The following is a 12,498-nucleotide window of genomic DNA, read 5'->3' as shown; positions in this document are numbered from 1 at the left end:
GCCAGACACAACTGCGGCCTGTACTTCAGCCGGGTGAGAGAGTCTACAGCAGGACTGGGAAGAAAGCTGACGTCAAGCCAGGGGAAAAAAAAAATAGGGAACAGAAGGCTTTTCTTTCCACAGCGACAATTGCTTGTCTTCATGCAAAGTGCTGACAGAATGAAGTTCATGGCCACAGCTATTAATAGCAGCACTGGTCTCTCCAATGTTCTATTTTTAGAAGCTGCTGGGCTATATTTATCGTTTTATTTTTGGGGAGTGGCGTTTATAATGGGCTAAAAAAAGATTAAACGTTCTTTTTTGATCTTCTGGTTTTTTTCCCTCATTTCTTCTGCCCTTGACTGGATTTTCGTAATCCGCACTACAGCGCAATTGTGTGCCAGTGGACTCTCTCCCTTTCTATATATACCAGTAGATGTGCACACGCCCACGGGCGCGCACACACCCCTCAGGGTGCGTCGTGGAGGCCGCAGGGCAGCGGCTCAGGCGGACAGCAGCACGTGAAGCTGCAGCCGAAACGACTGGCCCACTCGGGGGCCTCCGTACCCTTCCCCACAGCCAGGGAGGGGAAGGGGTGCACTGGCCTGGGGGCCGGGGTTCAGAGCGAGGGTTGCCCAACCCTGACTCCCCCCCATCCTCAGGCACGACCTGCGTGGAGGGGAAACCACTCGGACACGAAGCCGATTCGGTGCCGGGGAACTGAAGGTAGGGACTTCTTCACACTTGGGCACCAGTGGAGAAGAGGCCAGACTGCTCAGGCCCAGAGTGGAATATACCCAGGGCTTCAGGGTGTAATAATAATAATAATAATAATAATAATAATAATAATTGCTTACACTTATATAGCGCTTTTCTGGACACTCCACTCAAAGCGCTTTACAGGTAATGGGGACTCCCCTCCACCACCACCAATGTGCAGCCCCACCCGGATGAAGCGACAGCAGCCATAGTGCGCCAGAACGCTCACCACACATCAGCTATCAGTGGGGAGGAGAGCAGAGTAATGTAGCCAATTCATAGAGGGGGATTATTAGGAGGCCATGATTGGTAAGGGCCAATGGGAAATTTGGCCAGGACGCCGGGGTTACACCCCTACTCTTTTCGAGAAACGCCCTGGGATTTTTAATCCCACTGAACAAGCGGCGTTTTACTAGGTTCATAACTGGAAGGTTGTGGGTTCGAATCCTGAGTGACACATTTCTGTGTTGCTCTTGAGCAAGGTATTGCACGTGTGGGGGTTGCTGGGATAGGGACTGCCCAGGTGTAACAATTAGTACAAATGTAAATTGCTTCCGATTAGCTTTATTGAACAGCTGATGACTGAATTTCCCAGTAGTTCAGTGGAATTAGGCCTTAATATAGTGTGCTTGACCTGTGACATCTCTGTCACATGTAGCGGACACCCCTTCCCTTGCAAACAGTTTCATGGGATCTGTGAGCAGAATTTCTACATCACCTGGTAAAGCACTGTGTCTCTGGTCAACGTACTGAGGCAGTAGATTGGAGATTTTAGTTCAGGACTACCCATGACGAATGTGTGTGTGGCTCATTTCCATATATATTCCACATTCAAATTTAAATACAGCACATTCAATCGATGCAATATGCACAGGGAACAATGTGAAACACACATACAGGAGTCCTAGGTCAGGAGGAAATCTTTCCCTGGAACGTACCCCCTCAACACAGAATAGCAAAACAGGACAGAACACTGGTCACCCAAACTCCATTAAACTACTCATGTAACTCAATGAAGAGAAATTATTTTCTTATAAAATAAGCATGTCACCATTCAGCTAATTAAGAAAGCCGCAGAGCTATCTGAATGGAGCTCACTCTGCTTCTGTCACGGGTACAGCTGTGGGTTTCTGTCAGCCACCACACAAAGGAACTCCTCTTCTGAGCACCAAGGCACCTCTCCATGTGACAGAGATGTCACAGGTCAAGCACACCATATTAAGGCCTAATTCCACTGAACTACTGGGAAGGGAAATTCAGTCATCAGCTGTTCAATTAAGCTAATTGGAAGCAATTTACATTTGTACTTGTCGTTACACCTGGGCAGTCCCTATCCCAGCAACCCCCACACGTGCAATACCTTGCTCAAGAGCAACAAAACAATGTGTCACTCAGGATTCGAACCCACAACCTTCCAGTTTTGAACCTAGTAAAACAGCGATTGTTCAGAGCTCGGAAAATGAAAATAGTGACAGAAGGCAGAAAAAGTCCCCAGACAACATTCAGTGGATGTCTTCTCATGTGAGACATCATGGATGGGTCTCACCCCTTTTCTTTCAGTTTCACCCCAGGTCTACACTGTATAAACCGTGGGGACCTACTGGGAGGTATTTTTTTCTCATTGGTTTAAACCCGCCTGCAGACTGTTCAGTAGAAATGCCTCTGGATGACTGACACTTGCCATGCTGTGTGTGCACAAGTGCTTTCATTGATTTATTATTAAAAATCAAACAGGGGCCTTTGTTTCTTGAAAAAAGTTACTTTCTATCCATACGAAGTCAGACAGAGATCACATCTCACACAGGCAGGATTTTGTCTGGGCTTAAGCTGAGTCTGTGTTAAGGAATCTTTCTCCCTGCTTGACTGCACTGGGGTTTTCACCCAACATCGTTATCAGCAAGATTCACCTCTGCTGCATTAGGCAAAGCAGGGTGTCCCCTTACACACACAGACCAAAGGCCGTCTAGGAGCTTAATCAGGTTTTCACTGTCCTCCATGAGGGCAGGGGCGATTTTAATAAAATAAATTTGCCTGAGCAGTCAAATGAGCATGTTGCCCAGGGGAATTCCAGGGATGCCCCTGTGAGATGAGCTGGCAAAATAAATACAGGACACAATCTAATCGCACCATCTGGAGAAGCTGGGGAGCCCCTCTTTTGCATGTTCCTCCAATAGCAGGTTATCGGATTGACGTTTCACTGGCTTTTCCAAGCGGAACGGAACTGGTCTCGGAATCCCAGTGCCCATCCACTCCCACACAGGGGTCCCCCCTTCCGGCCACCCACTGCGCAGTGGAACTGATGCCTTTGCATAAAGCAACCCGACGACGCAGAAAAACCATGACAGCTGCTCACCAACCCCCCCCCCCACACCTTCACCGCCACTTCCTGATCTCACCACGATAAACTTCCTGTTACAGTAGAGATGGCGAGCGCAGAAGCGAGCAGAGAAAACCAGCGTCACGAGTTTAGTGTGCCTGAGTAAAAGTCTAGCAAAGCTGCCCAATTGTCCATGTTACGAAATATTCCCAAATCCATGAGGCCAGCATATGAAATGTATTAGAGTGTTGTTTTTGGACATTATTTTGGCTTGTAATGTACTATAGTGACAATGCTGGAGGCACTAAACACAAACACTTGGCAGTGTGTGCAGGTTCACCGAGGGCATTGTAGAGGAATGAAGAAATTTCCACTCCTGCTTACAGAATACTGTACCGTGAGGTCGGACTTGGAAAACAATCTGATCACACATCGTACATCTTGTTTTGTCCTGAAGAAACACTGTGGTTATCTACTTTTTGTTGTCTGTCTTTTGCATTGCATAATATTAAACATGAATGTTTTACAAGAGCTATTATAGAAATGATTGTGAGAGATACTGAGGATCTACATGATCTACCACACAGGTTTTATGTGAATCATTTGTAGGGGAACTATTCATACAGAAAGCTAGACGTGTCCCTGTGGAGATAGCGACAGGCTAAAATCCTTGATATACATCTACTGTGCAACTGCATCTACTGTTAATATGAATCTAACTGTGCTTTATGGACTTTCAGGCAATAACAGGTAACATTCCCATGCAAGACTTTTTGTTAATTAAAAAGGTTAGTGAAGCAGAAAACTAAACTTCCAAGAGAATCATCTGTTTCACAGATTTTCTGGCCTGATCGTGTACAGTCATTGCTTCTCGGCTTTCCCTCAGAATTAATCGTGGGCATTTTTTAAATCCATCCCAGAAATACCTTCTTTGTTGGTTGCTGCCCATGGGCTGGGATGGGACAGTTTGGAAGATGTGACTGAGAATAAAGATAGATGACTTCAATATAAACGTCATCCTCAAATAAAGGAGAAAACAGCGCAAGAACTAGGCCAATCTGTCCCATACTCTCGACGATGGAAGAGCTTGTTCTTTTAGCTTGGCCCTGGTGAAAAAGCACCCAGCTGGAGACCTGAGCTAGCTCTGTGTGTCACGGACAGACCTGTAGCGTTGATTGATCGTGACGGCAGGCAGTGTGCACCATCCTTCATTTTACTGGAATTTACAGTAACATAAAAGTCAAGTGATACTTTCTTCTTTAAATACAGCCATGACTTTTTACTGCTGCCTTTTGTCTCACTGTGCCATGACATTGCTAAACATGAGATAATACTTCTTCTTATTACCCACGAGGCATTGCCAACAGCAGATCTGTCTCTTATTGGTCCTCTTCTCCTCTGGCACCAGGGAGCACCGCTCCTCACTTCACTGTTTGCTTTTTCTCATCTTCCTCTTTCCTCTCCCTGAAAAGGCACAGTATTGTGCAAGAAGTGATTCCTGGCATATCAGTCCGCCATAGATCACAGCTTCCTCATTGTTCAGAGCCCTGTTCTCCACAGTTGCTGTGGAAGGGTCAGCTTATGTCAGAATGAGTATAGGATTAACAGGACCTGTGTGCAGCTCTGAATGTGGACTGGTGTAAAGTGTATACCGGTGTGTCTACAAACAATGTGTTGTCTTAGCCACGGATATCAGAGAAATGGCAAAGCATACTACAGCCAGCATTATATTAAAGGGTTAGTTATAGCTGATGTATTCACAAACAGATGCCCTTTTCTTATGTCTCAAATACTGTATAAATGCCTTATTACAAATACACAGAAATTAGACACTTAAAAACTTGTCACTAAGGGATTATTATTTAAGTTAAAACTTCCTCTTCAAGGGGTGCAGCCAGCGTCTTTCCTAGGTCTCTTTACAGGTCTGCTGTAGACTTGAAAAGAAAATCTAACTACTTCTCTATCCTGAACAATGAGTTTAATGAACTGCTTAAGAGTTCGGATAGAAGGAAACAAAGAGGACTCTGTGCCCAAAAGGATTAGCAGTAAAGAACACTGGACTAGAGCATTTGTTCTCTTGGTATAGGAAGGAAAAACACGTTGCCTGTCACTTGTGAGCCTGGGTGCTGTCACAGATGAGATTCCCTTTCTCCAATTCCTAGAACCTCTTCTGTAAGGCAGGATGGAGAGCACAGTGGGGAGAACGGCAGGAGTGTTGAACTTGTTTCTCTTTGCGATTATTCAAAGCCCCCAGTGTGGAGCCAGTTTGGTGAAAAACTGGTGACTCCCAATTGAAAGGGTAGCCCAGGAAAAAGAAAAATGGACAATTTCCAATCTTAAGAAAATGAAACGGCAACCAAAGGACCACAGTCATTTTCCAGTCAGATACAGCATGTGACAGGATCTACATTCCACGAGGAGTCGGCATAGCATGCAAAGAGTTCAATCATTTATCAACTGCACATGACGGGAACTCTGCCAGACCTCGGCGAACACTGATTCCCTGCGGGGCATTTCGCCTTCTCAGAAGTCTGTGCTGAAATGTCCTGGTGATTTCTCTGAAGATCAGGTTCATGGGGAAAATCACTTTCAAGGAAGCCACACTGAATCAGAAAGCACTTATATAAAATGTCCTACTGTAAATAAAAATAGGCAGCCCGACAAAAGAGAGCAGGACAAAAAGGCACAGAGAAGAAGATGAAGAAGAAATGGAATATATTGGTATTTGGTCGTTTTAATGTGAAAGGCAAGAGATGCTCCATTATAGAGGGATTCAGTGAGTTTTTCAAGCATTGCCTGGTCCCAGATTTGCACTAGACAGGAGCGTATCTTGTCGGATTAGTGGGCAGCGAATACATATTTCATCTGCAGATCCAGATGCTCACAGCTGTATTCTATCAGGTCCTCCAAGTAGGCGCCCTTTTGTTTTGCTCACCTTATTTCTCACAGTGAGCCATACACCAGAGATAATCACGACATGAAAGATCAATTTACCAAGTCCCCTTTGTAACAAAAAGAAATACAGGAAATATTTCTATTTAAAATAGACTCCTCCACTACAGCTGTTAATAGAAATAATAAGTAGTCACTGAAATCAATTCCCTTGGTGGGCTTATCTGGATCTCTGTCTTGAACCTTCTTCCTGCACGATTGGAAAGGACTGCACACTGTGGCAGAGTGAAGTGTGAAGTAAGAGCTTGTAGACACCACAGCTACGGCTGCGCTAGACTCCCAAAGCCATTATTAAGCAACAGTCTTGTAAGCAACCAGCTTTGCATCCCATGTTAATCCTAAACAGCAGGCAGGCAGGTCAGCGAACCAATTGTGCAAAATCTCTAAAACAGAAACTGAGAAGACCTGAGAGAGCTGAATCTGTTGGGGGTTCAATAAGCCCTTTTCAGCCTCCACCCACATGAGACTGGCAGGCTTGCGGGCACTGTGAGCTGCACATCACAGACTGTGCCAGAATGTCTAACGGAGAAAACGGAAATGGACAGCACAATGGCATAACAGATCCATGTGCGTGTCTGTGTGGAGTTTGCATGTTCTCACCAAGCTCGTATGAATTTGCTCTATGTGCTCCGCTTATCCCCAGACTCCCAGAGGCATGCTGGCTGGGATCTGAATTTCCCAAGATGGACCTGAATGTAGCCCAAATTCAGGGAGACAGTAACTAGATGAAGGGCCTCTGCGCCCTCTTGACCCCTGTGTTTCTGGCACACAATTCCACTGCCACACCCCTCATGAGGATGAGTGTCTCTGTGATGACTAATGGATGGATGAATGGACAGGAAAGGGGATGGCTGATGGAGGAGGAGTTCTCAAGTGGTTTGCCTGGTAAAAGCCACTGTTCATAAATGAGGACAGGACCCATAGCCTGGTGTGGGGGGTGGGCAATAAGTTGCTGGTTCAGGTCCAGGCTTTGCCACCAGAAGACTGCTTTTGAAGCATTTTGTGGAGTCTGAGGAAAAGGTTGGGACCATATTTAACTTGCTGGCTGAGTAGTAGTAGTGCTGAGAGTGAGTACGTTTTGCTTCACCAAGCAGCCATGGCATCAGCTGGGGTCCACAAGGGAACTTAAGGAAGATTTTAATTGAGAGGACGTCCACTTCCCCACTTAGCTCATTTGGCGGCTAGTAGAAATTGGACAGCAATACACATTTTGGAGGATTTTCTGCGCCTTTCCTGTGTCTCTCACACACTAAGAGCCCTAACAATGGAATTTCTATGTTAAAAAATATAGCCGACTGGAAATTAACAGAAGAAAAACAGGACTCATGTGGCAGCACCACTGGTCTACCGCTACCTATAGATCACACCAGGCAGGCATCAGCCCCAGTTGCAGCAAAATGAGGAGATTCATTAAGAAAGGGATTTAAATCTCTTCAGATGGAAATCATACTTCCACTCAGCGAAAGCTGGGGTCTTGAGCCTGGTGCAAGCCCCTCGTTATTCATGAAAAAGGCCCAGGCACACTCTGGCAGGAGGGCTGCCATTCTGGGGAAGTGTAACAGCACGGAGCACAGAAAGGACAAAGCCCGGAGAAAGGAGAAGTTAGGACAGACCCCACAGAGCAGTCATTAATCAGTGCAGGCAGGGTGACAGGAGGGGGGGAGGGCTGTGCTCTGAGTGTGGGGGGCTCATGACATCAAGGTGGTTCACGGAGGCTCCCCCCTGGCTGTGGAGCACCTGCTCGGCCGGCGGCGTGTGCCACATTACCATCACAACGGCACAGCGCCTGCCCGCGCGGCTAATTCATCACCAGCGGAGACGCCCTCAGAGAGGCGCTGAGGCGCGTGGCAACGCCGATCACAGAACCTGCACCGCGGCCAGATCGGGGAGGGGAGGACCCGCCCCCTGGAGGGCCGGGGGCCCGCTGGCTTGTCTTACCACCAGAGAGGTCAGGTCAACAATTAACTGAATTATTTTCCAAGTCACATATTTTATGTGCCTTTTACAAGTCACTGTATTTATAAAACAAGTATTACAATAAATGCTGTAAATTAAAGAATAAGACCCAGAAAATAAAGTCATGGAATGTATTAGGTTGGAATAGAAGCCAGAGGACACTGGGCCCTCAAGGAATTGAGTAAAACTATGAGGCAACATGGCTGAAGAGTTAGTAGGTCAAATCTAATGTGATGAAAAACCAAACAGCCACAGTAAATGATTTGCAGGGTTACTGCACTGCTGCTGGAATGGAATTACTGCTCTACCACTGAAATTGCTTTGCCCCAGAACTCTGTCCCCAAGGATGTCAAAGACTCTCCTTCCCTCAATGCCTTCAAATCCAAACTCGAAACCTTCTTCTTCAGGTTTAACAAGGCTTTTATGTAATTGTTGCCTGCATCTGCTCCTTTCGTCTGTCGTGCTATTTTTATATCCTATCTTTATTAACTGTTTTTACACCTTCCTGTAAAGTGCTTTGAGAAACTACTTTTAAAGGCGCTATATAAAAGAATGTTGTTGGTGTACTGCGTGGTGTGGGGGCAGGGAGACTAATGTGTACAGCTAATGTCTGAAGATCACATGCCAGATTGTTTACAGCTAACACAAGCAGGGGAAAGAAAGGCTGGTGTTCACGACCAGGTCTCAGCCTGATTTACGAAACAGTCTTTTCTCTGAGCTTGTACTTTAGAAGTGTGTTCTTGCTGGAGAAAAGTGGAGCTAAAACATTAAGTTGCATTTCTTTGCATCTTTTTGAAAAATGTGCCAGTGTAAGTTGCCCAGTGGGAAATAATGAAATCCCATTTTTAGAGTTTTGCATGTGTGTATTTCAGTTCCAACAGGATACATACTGGGGCTTGACAGACTGTCCTTCACTGACAGGCTGAAGGAACACCATCTCAGTCTTGAACAGGTGAGGGGACCTGATACAATATTCAAAATCCTCAAAGGCACTGACAATGTCCCCTTAGCGGACTTCTTCTGAAAGAACAATGACGCACGAACCAGAGGGCACTACGCCCTTGCAGACTCCCGATCCCTATCCCACATCACACTGGGAAATTCGATTTTTGATGCTACTAATCATAATCCAATTGTGGTGGTTTGGTGGAAAACAGCCCAGCAAATTGATTTAAGGAAAACCAAGATTAAAACTCCTATTTAACAGGGAACAGGGAGTATTAGTTGTACTTTTAAAACACTCAATCCTGATTCTCAGTGCCAGACTTCAAGGCTTTAAAGTAGCCTGGCTCGTAAGCCCTCTCTCTTCCCATACCTTGATGGAAAACCTCCGATAAGTGATTTTCAAACTCGGAAACATTAGGAACTGGAATATCTAGTTTTCTTGTCTCCCGTGTCTGCAGTGAAACTGTTAATACGGAATAAAGCTTTTGGTCTGACTTTACGGTAAATGATTCTGAGAAACCCTTTAACAAATCCCTCACCGTAATGACCCACGAAAGATCAGGGGTGTTATTTATTTACTCTAACTGAGTTGTGTCGATATTCTCTCCATGCAAGTGCTCATATCCTGTCTGCGGGTCAATCAAGTAATTTACCTCTCATGTCCAATCAATAACTGTTTCCTGCTCCTCTCTTTCCTGGCACACAGCAGTGAAGTCAGCTTTACCGTCTGGACACCCTGTTCCATCCCTCTTGTTCAGACATCTGCCGGAGCCCAGCCAGCATGGGTCACTGTCTCCATCACATGTTGGGTCAAAGGTCACCCCCCAGAAGACAGCACAACTTGCTCCTTTCAACTCAAAGTGCAAGATAAGAGGCTCCACGCCGACCCTCCCCATCCTCTACAAATGGCTTATCAGTACCATGACGGAAGGCAACGAGGTACTTTATGGGAACACAGGCGGACTTTTACTCAATTTTAAGATGTTTTTTTATGCCCCCTTTAATTAGAATTGCCAGTCATTGATTGGCTGCTAAGACCCTTGTGTCAGTATTCTGGCTGAGCCACTTGTCAATTCACAGTGGGTTTTTTTCTCTCCTGCAGGATCCACTGTCCACTCGTACCACACTTAGCACTTTCTCCATCTGTCCGTCCATTTTATAACCACCTGATCCAATTCAGGGTCGCGGAGGCGCTGGAGTCTACCCCAGCGAGCAACAGACGCAAGGCAGGATACACCCTGGATGGGACACCAGTCCATCACAGGGCAGACACAGACACAAACACAGATACACACACTCGCACCAGGGCCAATAAACCAAGACTTTGGACTGCAGAAAAAAAAATTGGAAATCAGATTACCCGGAGGAAACCCATGCAAACACAGGAAGAACATACGTAACTCCATGCAGATACTGTAGCAGCCCAGGGCCCCATCGCTGCAAGGCAGCCGTGCTAACCACCGTGACAGCCAGCACTTACTCCTTTGTGATAAATACATTCTCCAGGTTAAAAAGGGAACCGAACCTAAATGCCGCCATGCAAAGAAGCCACATAAGAAGCAAATGCCTACTGTAAAATACAGATTTTTTTGCAAACCACAAACTATTCCTTCTGTCGTTTATATCATCACAGTACATACTTGACCACAGAGTATTAATGCAAGGGCCTTTCCCGCCTCTCCTGCCCCATATTTAGAAATGCATTTCTGCAAAACGTATCAGTTTCTTTTTAAAGTAAGGACTGGAATCCTCCTGGGACGGTACAGTCGCTCAGGCTGGTTAATCGACAGCGTGTTTAACCAGACAGGCTGATTTCTCGGAAGTCACATCACACACGCGAAGAGCTGCAGCACACCTCTGAAACGCGACGCAGCACGCCTTGCAGCTCTCGCGCGCACTTTCACCCCTGCAGCCACACTGCTGCCCCGCTTCTGCGCATCTTGTAGCCAGGCAGCTGCCATGCGCCAGCCCCCGAGCCTTATCTGCGCTCTGCAGAGGGTCCTGGCTTCAGAACCTTGCTGGTGCTCATTCCACAGTCTCTCTCACCGAGGCCAGAGGTCAACCACAGACAATAGCAAGGGTCGCTCTCCAGACACCCTGGCAAAGGCTTCTCCTGCAGACATCTGCACCCACTGAGCTGCTGCGTGTGCCTCTATTTACATTACAAAGCAGACCCCCCTCCCTGCAGCTGAAGTTAAGAAGCAGACGCAGCCCCAGATACACCAGAACAGACTGAAAGCAGAAGAGCGCCTGGGAGGAACAGCAGTGACTAAACACAGCGCCCATCTGACTGAAGCTGAGGTGTCTTTACCACCTGATGATTCAGAAAATCGATAACAAAAATCCCTGAAGGAGTAAACGTGTGAAGCACAAACTTTTTAGATAAATGACTTAACCACTGCCTTTCCTTTATTTTGTTCTCATACATGAAAATACTAAAGTTCTCAGTTCTTGAGAATATCACTGGGTGTGGGCTATTGGGACTACTGAATATTCATCTGCACTTCTGCATTCACTTATTCTTGATCTTCCATATTGCCACCTGGGCTTATGCCTTTTCATGACAACTAAATCATTTCTCTGAAGAGTTTGGTATGAGGAAGAGCTTAGGAGTGAAGCAATCCAGCAGTGTGCTGGTAAAAAGGTTTTGCAAGCTGTGCTAAACATTACATTCCCCACCCACTTATATAATCAGTGATACCCACATGTGCTTGTTGCTCGACCTCTGCAAAAAAGCTTTATTGTATATGATCTACCTTTCAATATTCCTTTGGCAGCAGATGAGAAAATACCAGATGAAACACATACTGTAGCCTGTGCAATTAAAAAGCAGTGCTTATCACAAAAAACGGGAAGCTTGAAATCTACCAATCTGAATTTCCCAAAAATCCCTTGACGTCCAGGACTGTACAGATCATTTTTCAAACGTCAAGCTCTTCTCCTGGCTGTTAGAGCCCCTTCCCCACAGCTCTTGGCTTCTGGGTTCAGTTTTTGGCTGGACCGTATGTCTGGAGTTTGCATGTTCTTTCCCCCCACATTTTTGTAGTTTCTCCCTTGATGTGAATACAGATCTGCAGCATCCATGTGGTTGCTCTTGAACCAGAATCAGCTTGTTTCTTATTTACACACTACATACTGAAGACCTCTGGTCAGCTTCTCGTTTAGTAGTAGTGTTACTACACACAGTATCCCACTGTGTGATAAAGCTCTTGGGACTATCCAGTTATATCCAGCAAAACAGCTCCTGGCTACACTGATATCCCTGCAGTGTAGGCTGCATATCCTTTAACCTCTGAAAGTATCTTAATTTCCAGTGGATTTCTTTAACTCTGAGTGAAATTGCAAAAAGCTCGTGGCCCCTTGCAAACTACCCAGCTGAACAAGGAGTAAGTACAGCAGCAGCTGGATCAGCTGGAACTCAGTCTCAGCCTCTGACTCACTCAACTGCGGGGGACAGTCTGCAGAACGACAGAACCACCTGATGATAATGACTGACCGGCCCACAAGTTAAACAACCTTGCAAGTCTGTCTTCGCAGTTCCAGCTGTCTGATTTTTTTTCGTTGTGCCGTCTGGAAACTTAGCATCCTCT

The 12,498-nt window shown here is 46.0% G+C and overlaps 1 long non-coding RNA gene across 2 annotated transcripts; it reads left to right on the top strand.

Moving 5' to 3' along the window:
* The first annotated feature begins 349 nt into the window (after positions 1-349).
* LOC107079696 (uncharacterized) lies at positions 350-10,504 on the top strand. 2 transcript variants are annotated; one of them, XR_011183999.1, is made up of 3 exons: positions 350-705; positions 8,836-8,915; positions 9,615-10,504. It is a non-coding gene; the product is annotated as an uncharacterized lncRNA (long non-coding RNA). The 2 variants fall into 2 exon arrangements; XR_001480629.2 differs by lacking the exon at positions 350-705 and adding an exon at positions 7,587-7,955.
* Positions 10,505-12,498: the final 1,994 nt, after the last annotated feature.

The sequence above is a fragment of the Lepisosteus oculatus genome, chromosome 29 (assembly GCF_040954835.1).
Source record: "Lepisosteus oculatus isolate fLepOcu1 chromosome 29, fLepOcu1.hap2, whole genome shotgun sequence".
Taxonomy (NCBI): Eukaryota; Metazoa; Chordata; class Actinopteri; order Semionotiformes; family Lepisosteidae; genus Lepisosteus; species Lepisosteus oculatus.
The sequence above is the reverse complement of the archived record's forward strand: the minus strand, read 5'-3'. Positions and strand labels throughout refer to the sequence as shown.